Raw genomic sequence first — 7,796 nt, forward strand, 5'->3', positions numbered from 1 at the left:
TTTGAAATAAATAAAAAAATAAATATTTTTATATTTTCGAATGTCCAGTTGAGACAGTTGTTAACTTTAACCAAAATCTCCTAGGGCGAGCCTGCTAGTGTCTGATGTCGCTTATGGTGAAGCTACAGTGACTGAAACATTTGCTGACAAGTGATTGTTGGAATCACCCAGATGATCTCATCACCCGGGTTTTCCTTGACTGCTCTGTACTACAACGTGGTGGGAATCCCTCAGGGTTATTTTCTGTTCCTCGTCATGGGATTAATATAGACCGCACCGGTTTAGCGTCCTCTCTTGCTCCCTTCTCTGTCGGGGCAGTCGGGTAGCCTAGTAGTTAAAGCGTTCGCTCGTCACGCCGAAGACCAGAGTTCGATTCCCGACATGGGTACAATGTGTGAAGCCCATTTCTGGTGTCCCCTGCCCTGATATTGCTGGAATACTGCTAAAAGCGGCGTAAAACCATACTCGCTCCTTCTGTGGCGCTGCTATTCTCTGAATGTCTGCATGAGTAGTCCGGGTTAATATTCGTCCCCAGGAACCTTTGCTGGCCGTAGGAAGTGACCAGGCTCGAGTGGTAATGCCTGGTGACCTGGCTGACTTGTGTGTCATCGTACCCCGACACATTATCAATCACCGGATTGTCTAGTCCAAGATATTTACAGGCCGCTGTCATATAGCTGGAATATTGCTAATTGCAGTGTTAAACAACAAGCAAAACATACTCTGAATGTGTCTCTATTTAGGGACGCGTGTTCGAGCCAATATTTTACAATATTTGATAACAGGAACACTTCTTTTAGACGGCAGGTCAAGTTCAATAAGCAGTTGTTCCCGGCTATCTCGCTCTTTGTGACGTAGCAAACTGGACAACGCCCAAACCTGTCAAAACGACCCAAGGCCAAGATATATCAATGACAAGGTCAAGGTCCATATGCGGAAGAAAACGTATTGTTTGTGGATCACACTTTCAGTCGAAACTGAGGCGGCTAAAGAAGAGAGAGAGAGAGAGAGAGAGAGAGAGAGAGAGAGAGAGAGAGAGAGAGAGAGAGAGAGAGAGAGACTGTGCTTGTACTAGTCAGGACTACTTCCGGGTTCATTGTGACAGACCACGGAGATGCCATGCCGTATTTATTTACATCTCACATCTGTACGTTAACATTGACATTTGGCTAGTATACGTGTTATAAATCTAAAAATCATTCAGTTTATTTTGTGAGACAAAAATAATTAAACCAGATTAAAATGCTACAATGTTCTACAATTGCCTTCATTCGGCAAAGATAAAAATAGCAGTTACATCATTAAAAATTAAGCGAGTTTGAGATGGCTACTAACTTTTAGGCTTAAATGTGTCATCAAACAGTGACACGTGTTTATTCATATCCTCGTCACTTGACCTAATGTGTATTATTGTTCATAGTGTAGTTCGAATAGTAAAGGATTTCCTTGTTTCCGTATATGTTAACTAAATGCTGACTGCATTTACTGCTTCGTGACTACTCATCAAGGTGTTGACGCTTTAGGTATAGAGTGAACTTTGCCTCATATTGCAAGTTACATTTATTTAAAAACTAATCGTTATTTACTGCCTTCGTGATCTAGCGGATGGAGCGTCTGTCCTAGTAAAGAAGTCTAACGGTGGCACACCGGAACAGTATACTGAATTGTGCATCCATGTTTAACTACATCATTGTGTACACACACACACACACACACACACACACACACACACACACACACACACACACACACAAACACACACACAGCAGAGAGAAAGAATAAAAATTGTAAGTGGAGTTTGTTTCAGGGGCGACTCTTTCAAAAACAAGTATTATACATGAGGCAGTTTTTCCTAGTGCTTGAATGGCGACGGTGTTGCTCTGTTCGGTTTACGGAAAAAATACAACATACACCTACAAATATCATACACAAGAAACTATTATAACTTAAAAATGCATGATGAAATGCATTGTATATAATATTTGATCACTGCAAATCTCCCACAGGTGAGAGAGAAAAAACCCTAAAAAGAGACCGATCATCTGATATTCTAAGGGTTGGGGTGTTTGAACCTGGGATTATCTAAAAAAAAGGTTGCCACCGAAAACTCTTGAAAAAGATGTTTTTACTTCAGGTTGTTCAAAAAAAGAGAAATTATCAATCACAAATATTATATAGTTGCATGTTTTGTGTACAACAATATTTAGGTTCATAGATCAAATGATCCCTAGGTAACCTAAGCAACGTACGCACCTCTCGTTTGCCCATTGTCCATTGTCCAGTGCCCATTACCAATCTATGATAATATGAGGGTTGGCTTCCATTTGTCCATAACCATCAGCGCTAATTACTGTAAAGTGTTGGCTTCTATTGTCTTTAATCACATATCTGCGGCAATTATCTGTTGGCCCCCATTGTTGGTTTCCACCTTTTGTTATCTTACTACTTGTGTTGTCCTTACATGTACATCTATATGCTCTCTGCCTCACAGCACCCATTCACCTGGTGAAGGAGTAAGCATAGACTCCGGAACGTTGTGTTCCCCATAATGAAGGAGTTGACATCCATACATTCTCTTCCTTATGTGTATCACTTCGAAATACTTTTCAAAGACTTGGTATTTTCTTATTCTCCATGTCATGCACATTGCAGGTTTTGGTATACACTGTGTGTGTTTTTTAGCAAAGCGATTCGTTTGTAAAGGTGGACCGTTCTGCACCAACACATTAGGACTACTATCTAGATGTTATCGCATGACGGACAATATAGGAGATTTACACAGTGAGAGAAATTGGATATTTATATCGGGTCCTATCCGGTTTTGCTTATCATTGCGGATGTAAAATATAGCCTGAAATCCAAGGTAAAACGCTGAACTGTGACATGTCAGAAGGCAGGCCCGTAGCTTAAAATCAACGTCTTCTCTGTGCGTGAAGTCCAACTGAAAAGATATTGAAAAGAACTATCTCTAAGCATCAACCAGGTTCCACGGATCCGAAAGACACAGACACTCAAAAAGTAAGTACCATTTGACAGGCATACCTTATGAAATTCAGTTAATGTGGATGATTGCTAGAACGAGTAGTGGCAATGTTGCGGAATTCATCGCTTAGAGTTACGTCCCTTTGGGCGTGCCAGTAACCTGGTCCTGATTTGCATTGGTTATGTTGCTAGGTTTGTTGTCACCATACGCGTGCTTGTTGCTTTCACTGAAGTAAGTTTAAGGCCTGTATCACTTTGGGCTTTTATATTTTGCCGGCGTGCTGTGATATAGCAGGAATGATGTTTTTGTGTTATAATAGTGGTATGCTGGCAATTAACGGTAAAGAAAGGAAGTTAGTCTGTTATGGTCGTGATATTTTTAGATCAATGCAAATTTCGTAATATATTACTCAGCATTTTCGATACATTTAATTTAGATAGATCTGGCATGTTTGTCTGTTCCAAATGAACGACCGTTTTGTTCCTTAGTGTCTGGTTACATGCATTTGGAACTAGAACCAGTTAACTCACATACTGTATTTCTGTTATTACTTATATATATTTTGTTTGTTCCTAAAATATATTGAATATACCAACATAATATGATTGATACATGATTTTGTTTCAGTATCCTTAAGCTGTCATACATACATATACATATGCACACATATATACAAAACTTTCAATACTTATTTAACAGTTACTTATCAAAAGTAAAGTATTCGTAGATATAATCGTATACTCAAACAGTACAGAATCATGCATGCATCAATGCATAAAAAATTCTAGTTCATATCTTGCAATCTAAGTGTGAGTTATTTCATATTTATGTAGCTATCATGAACGTGTGGACCACCATCATTGGAATATGTGTGCTGCTTGAAACGGACGGAGGCAACACGGTCTGTTTTTTTATCTTTCATCTCGACTAAAACCGAAATTAATGACAAACGTCATATGGTCCTATTCGTGTCATATCTATGTACTTGTCCATACAGAATGTGAAGTATAGATGTAAAAATGCTTACATTTTTTACTATTCTACCATGAATTTGGAATTTACTCAATTCTGATGGGTCAATCAGAGGCTATTAAATCACAATAAACCCCCTCTGATTTAAACTGCTGGTTTGACGGCCGCATCACAGCGGAAGTTAATATTCATAGAATAGTATTATTTTCAGTCATTGTCGGCAGGCATATTTAAATAATTATATATACAATTACAGGTTACAAAATGCACAGATGCGGTTACTACAATATTCAAAGGATGTGTGGCAATACAATTCGTGCAGAAAAACACGACAGAAATCAACAAAGGGAATGTATTTACATTTTGGAGTCAACAGAGAGCTTGGAATTTTTGCGCTTTTCTATATACGACTGTGATGTCATATATTTTGCGTCACAGTGAGCGATATGACGTCATAATGGTGACGCGCGATGTGGAGCGAAAGCCTTGCAAAGCTTGCTTTGTTTTCTTTAGGGATGCCCACCTCATGTTAGCTTACCAAGTTGCCGTGCTTGAATGCTTTCAATGCCTTGTCATATGTTCGAGTGAAGTATTACGGTGTAAACAAACTGCTTGAGTATATACAGCACCATAATTTGTTCGGTGATTCCGTAATTCAGATCGTTAACCCACTCAAAACACTGAACTTAACCCGGGCCGCTTCACTCTGTATATTTGCTAACACCAAAGAGTTCGCGTTTTATTGAGTCATGGTAGAATGGAGATAAACGTACTGTTTTTTTCAATGTAGAGCTAGGTTACCTGTAGATTTAAACGCGCTAAATTTAACATTTGAAACCTCACGCTGCGCGTTCGGTTCCAAATTAAATTTAGCGGGGTTAAATCTACAGGTAACCTAGCTCTACATTGAAAAGACAGTTTGTTTATCTCCTAAGTATACCTTGAGGATCTTGAGGCTTGGCTCTCGCAAATCAAAATCAGCAGTTGTCTTGACTTTGGGAAAAAACAGCACTTTTCATGAGAATAGTGTAACTGTGATAACCACTCACATAATTTGTGGGAAAAGTAAAGTTTGTTTGTTGCCTAACGCCGCACGATGGTATAACGACCATAATATAATCGGGTGACTTAATCACTAACAGAACAAAACACATGTATTAGCGAATTTACTCAAATAACACTTTTGGATTATAAATATATGTATTGCTCCACCGTATAGTAAAGCCACTGTTCTTCTATACTGATTGTAACAAACACGCATTCTATTCCTAAAAGACGTTCTACCTTATTCTGCTTTGTCATCATCCTTAACAAACTTGGACCGCAACAGTTTGAATGTGTTTAAGACACATAATGGTGATAGTGGTAATGTTATTAATAACTTCAGGCAACTATTTCAAAACATGAAGAGGCTATTCATCAAAATAATAAAACTCTAATTTTCTATGGACGTAAATTCTCTTTGAGAGTATATCTGCCTTTGTCTTTCCCTCATTGGCTTAATCAAGAATATTTTTAATTCAGCCACAATATGAGAACAACCTGTCAGGATTCGGCAGGAAAAGGGCTCTTTTCGCAAATACAATCTGCATCATAGACTTGAGCAAAATAGTTGGAAATTGTTATGAATGTTATCAGATGTGTTCATTTGAACGACAATGATTTTGTTCAGTTCAACAATAAGCTGTTGGGACTTATGACAACACAACATGTGTATTTGATCAGGTCACAAGTTCAAAACTTCCAAATGTAAAAGAAAAGGTAGTTGTCAGCCAGTTGTATGATATTTTTACAATGGGCCAAAAGGTGTCTTTTCCTGCATCGTCTTTTATTCTTTGAATTTGATACAGATAATATGATAGTTATCTAGTGTTTCGAGCATACATTGCGGATGTAGTTATGCGCTTTTCAAACCTACTATTAATCTCTTCCTCGCTGCCGCCGATTGCCGTTAAAATTTGGCCACCACAGCACTCTCCCTTGTCATTTTAATCTATTCTTGTCACTAACAAATACTACAAACATATAACAGCAGTCTCTACTGCCACATCACACATATTTATTTACTCAACACGTGAGTGTGATATAGTCGGCGTAATAGACTTATAGCAGACATCTCTTTTGATATTGGAAAAGGTTTCTTGCTGTTACTAACTGTGGTGCCATCATTGACTGAATGGACCAGCACTTGTTTAGTCACGTCTATTATAATAGTGTACCCATTTTTAAATCCCTTTATTTCAAACATTTAGAAAACAATAAGGCACGGCGACGTGGAATGCAAATATGCTGAAGTTGGAAAACCTGGACGCGGACTGCGTCTCTTTTCGTGTAAGGAGAAATGGGATCAACATGGAGCCTGACTGCACTTACTATGGAGGGAATCCCCACAACTGCGGGAGATATAAACCAAGTTGCATGCCAGCATTGAGAAATACTACACACGACTGGCAGAAAGTGCCCTTAACAAAGGCAAACCGTGCTCACGACAGACCATTACTGAAAATATCTGCGGTATAGACTACCCTTGTGAAAGAGGGAGCTGTGAACACCAGGAGCTATAACATCAAATACAAGCAGAGCGTTTGTACTGTAATGTTGAGATGAACGTGACACAAAACTAATTACGAGTTGAGGTCTCTGTAAACAACATTGTTGAGTGACTTCAGTACTTCAGTTGCTTCAGGAATCTTAAGCTTGACGTGGGAGTACCATCTACAGAATATCAGCACTGAATGACAGTGTTATATGTTGCTACATATTCAACGGGTGAATGTTTCTACACTCAGTCATAGTGTTGAATATTGCATCATCATCACTTGGAGAGTGTTTCAGCACTCAAAGAGTGTGTTGAATGTTGCATCATCATCACTTGGAGAGTGTTTCAGCACTCAATCAGTGTCTTGAATGTTGCAGCAGCATCATTGGGAGAGTGAGTAAGTGAGTATGGTTTTACGCAATATTCCAGCAATATCACGTCGGGGGACACCAGAAATGGGCTTCACACATTGTACCCAATTCGGGAATCGAGCCCGAGTCTTCGGCGTGACGAGCGAACGCTTTAACCCGAGTGTTTCAGCACTCAATCTCAGTGTTGAATGTTGCGATAGCTTCACTGGGAGAATGGATCAGCGCTGGATCATCTAACAATAGTTATCATTGTGTATAATTATAAGAATACTACCTCTATTACATCAAAGACATATATTCCTGTTATGCTGAGAACCACACTAAGTCTGAGGGTCGTAATATTAAGTGTTGGTCTGGCTCTGAAGACTCCCATGAATTCACTTTCGGCGGTAGTACGTACATTATACATCCAGGATTATCATGAAGGTACCATATGCCACTTTATCCCTCGATCTATGATTTCAGTGACTTGTGTTTACTACGTTAGAAAGAACAACATATAAAGGTCAGCTTACCCTGAGGTATTCTGAAATCACTACCTGGGCTACCACCAAGGGCCCCAGACTGTATAGTCCATGCAGATCGGTCTGTATGTCTCGTCAGTAAAATATTGAAAACGTGTTATTAGACTTCCATTGGCTGCTAGCAACGACCTGTTCGATGATATGAGTTCCTGAATTGTTGTCCAAGGGACAGGCAGAATCGATAGAGTCTGTAGATATCTGTAGACATTCAGTGAAGTCATTTTCGGCGAGGTCCGCCTCTGGAGCTTGCTCTGTCTCTACCTCTTCCTCTTTGTGAAGTGGAATAATCTTATTTGGAGGTCTTGTTCCTTGGGCGAAAATATCTGTCCTTCCATGTAGAGGGTGGAAAAGAATCCCGACCAGAGTTGGTATGACGTAACTTGGAGTAATGATGATGATACTGGAAG

At 39.4% G+C, this 7,796-nt stretch overlaps 1 long non-coding RNA gene across 1 annotated transcript; it reads left to right on the forward strand.

Moving 5' to 3' along the window:
• The first annotated feature begins 2,939 nt into the window (after positions 1-2,939).
• LOC125383628 lies at positions 2,940-3,884 on the forward strand. Its single transcript, XR_007222838.1, has 2 exons — positions 2,940-3,018; positions 3,817-3,884. It is a non-coding gene; the product is annotated as an uncharacterized LOC125383628 (long non-coding RNA).
• The last annotated feature ends 3,912 nt before the right edge of the window (positions 3,885-7,796 follow it).

This window comes from Haliotis rufescens, unplaced genomic scaffold, assembly GCF_023055435.1.
Source record: "Haliotis rufescens isolate VD_foot unplaced genomic scaffold, xgHalRufe1.0.p SCAF_25, whole genome shotgun sequence".
NCBI lineage: Eukaryota > Metazoa > Mollusca > Gastropoda > Lepetellida > Haliotidae > Haliotis > Haliotis rufescens.